The sequence below is a fragment of the Schistocerca serialis genome, chromosome 2, assembly GCF_023864345.2.
Source record: "Schistocerca serialis cubense isolate TAMUIC-IGC-003099 chromosome 2, iqSchSeri2.2, whole genome shotgun sequence".
Lineage (NCBI taxonomy): Eukaryota > Metazoa > Arthropoda > Insecta > Orthoptera > Acrididae > Schistocerca > Schistocerca serialis.
In genome coordinates, this window is record NC_064639.1 from 100,468,924 (window position 1) to 100,471,845 (window position 2,922).

General features: G+C 36.5%; 1 non-coding gene across 1 annotated transcript; it reads left to right on the forward strand.

The window, feature by feature from the left end:
- Positions 1-577: 577 nt before the first annotated feature.
- On the forward strand, positions 578-649 carry Trnae-cuc (transfer RNA glutamic acid (anticodon CUC)). Its single transcript has one exon. It is a non-coding gene; the product is annotated as a tRNA-Glu (tRNA).
- Positions 650-2,922: the final 2,273 nt, after the last annotated feature.

A 2,922-nucleotide genomic window follows, 5' to 3' on the forward strand; every position in this document is an offset into this window, starting at 1 on the left:
TCACGTCTGTGCTATGTGGTGTTCCTGTTCATTAAAACACATTAAGATGTTAAGAGTTGAGTCAGAATATGATGAAGCAGTAGGGGGACTAGATATGAATCAGATGGCAGACAGTGTAGACAGGAAAATCTATAGATCTTTTCAAAGCTTTGAAGTAATTTTCATAACAAATAGGTCAGCAGATGAAAATTAATAGTGCTCAATTAGAAACAAGATTAGCAGAAAATACTAACAAACAATTTGAAGCTATTCAAAATCAAAATGCTGAGCATGTGAAAGTTAATAGTGACCAGGTATCTGAAGAGTTGAAACTTTTTAAGAAATAAGAGATCATCTAGAAGCAAGAATAAAACAGTAGCAGCCATCTTAAAGCTTTTAGGAATGAAACTGGTGATCAGTTAGAAGCAAACAATGAAAGACTCAAAACCATTGAAGATGAAATTTATGTCAGCACTAATCAAATACTGAATTAAATAGTAAACCTGAGGCTGGCATAAAGGGTGTGGATACTAAAGTGGATGTAGTCAAAAACAGGCTAATCACATTAAAAACTGAATTTATTGCACTCGCATCGTTATCCGGTGTGGTCTAGTGGCTAGGATACCTGCCTCTCACCCAGGAGGCCCAGGTTCGATTCCCGGTACCGGAAAAGCGCATTTTGTTGCTCCTCTTACGCGACTTGGCCCGACAGATCAGGCTACTGAAGAATTGGAAACTGCATACAAAGAAGTGGAAAATAAAGTTGTTAATTTAGGTATTGAGATGCAGAGAAAATTTACAAAAGTAGATTTTAAAATTAATGAAGTGGAACACAAGTCAGTTAAAGCTGTCAGTATCTTTGAAAGTGAAATATCCCCAGTTGGCCAAAAGCTTGGGAATTCAAGGAACCCTCGTGATGGCTGGGTGTTGTGTGCTGTCCTTAGGTTAGTTAGGTTTAAGTAGTTCTAAGTTCTAGGGGACTTATGACCACAGCAGTTGAGTCCCATAGTGCTCAGAGCCATTTGAACCAATTCAAGGAACTTTTGTGCCTAAAAAATTGTGTGATGCCAATGGAATAACGTGGGGTAATATTCTGGTGAAAAGTTTTCCAAATGATAGTTTGTATCTAGTTTAGTACTTACAACAATCTAAGGACAGTTTTGTGTCTGGAATAATGAACAATTTAAAAATTGTCTTAAAGGTTCTCAAAGAGAAAACATTGTCTTGAACAAATCAGAGCTTTGAACAATAGTTAACTCTGCTGATTTCGAAAAAGATTCTATGAAGAAAATCTGATCAGACTCTGAGGAGACAAGAATGAAGAGTGAATTCTTGAATGGTCCTATTCACAAATATGTGGATGAAAACTTTCTGAAAAAACTAGCTCAAAAGACTAGTTCACTTATTGAAAGCTTTTGATGAAACTACCCTGATAGATGTTCTTAAAGGGGAGATTACATGAGAGATTGCAGGGGATTTAGTTAATGGGCCTGATGATTCCATGAAAGGATTCTTAAAATATGTTGACAAACTTGAAAGAACTGTGGGAGAAGAAACCACAAGATTTTAAAGAATGAACCAGTGAATAATGAAGGAGGGAGATTATATGGGAATTTAAAAACAAAATGCTCTCTCCTAATATGCTCTATCCTGCATGTTCTGCCTATTTGTCATCAGGCTTTCTGGTACGCATATCGTTGTGTGAGAGTCAGAGGAACGAATCTCCAAAAATGCTATTTTCGTTTTTTTTATGTATGTCCTCACGGTAATCTGGTCCTTGTTGTGTCAAAACAGCGTATCTCTATCTCTTCTTGTTGCGGGAATAAGCTGCTGTGTATCTCCATGTTGTGAGCTTAATTTAGAGACAGATAAATGTATTGGATCTTACGTTCTTCTGTCTTGAGTCAGTGCATCTCTATTTTCAGATCAGCGAAATGTATGGGCACTTATGTTCCTCTGACTGCTTACTTCATGAAGTAAATTTTGAAATACGTTTTTATTCAGCAGATATCATTATCTGCTTGTTTTGTATAATACAATTTTGCTGAATTTGTGTACTATTTTCCTGTGTGCTGTAAGAGTGTTATATGTTGTCTAGCAGATAATAACGAAGCTTGCGACGCCAAGTAAAAACTGCGCATCACGCCTCCCTGCTGAATTATTTGTCTGTTCATCAGTTCTCAAAACACTCTATGTACGAAGTTTCAAGCCGTTATATTTCCCTTGCATGAATCAATAAGCGGAGAAATGCTAAACAATGAGTGTCCTTTGTAAGCATTGTCAACGCAGTCACGTTGCTGTCATTGTCGTGTCAAATTTTGTTTAGTTTCGTGTGGTATTCACTGTGAAGAGGTTGTTGTTAGTGTGCTTTCTGTTAGATAAAAAATGACTTTACAAGGAAGGAGAATGGTTGAGCTAGTGATGCAAAATTACCGCAATGAAAGTAATTCTACATCCAATGAAGGTAAGATGAATTACTATTAATTTTATCTATGAGATAACCATTCCCGGAGATACAGATCATTAGTTTGATTGACTTGATTCCCATTCATTGTTTGTATACCATATTGTAGAAATTACAGAAGTACAAGAAAAGAATGGTGAAACCTCGCCTGCAATACAAAACTGTTCTGAAGTGAAATGACTGCAAGAGTTAACTGAAGAAGATTGCAATGATTTCAAAGTGCTTAGTTCGGGTTCATCAGATGATTACTTACGGATTCTTCATCATCATCATCATCACCATCACCATGTCCGAGGCCAAAGAAAAGGAGAGCTGCAGTTCAACAGAAACTGCAACTATCTTTAGAAAACCTCGGCAAGCAAAATGATAATCCATGGGTCTTGATTAACATTTCAAATACTAATTTCTTAGTCACAAATTATTTGACAAACAAAATACATATACTGGGATTATTGTTTGAATATGGTTGTGTGTACGCA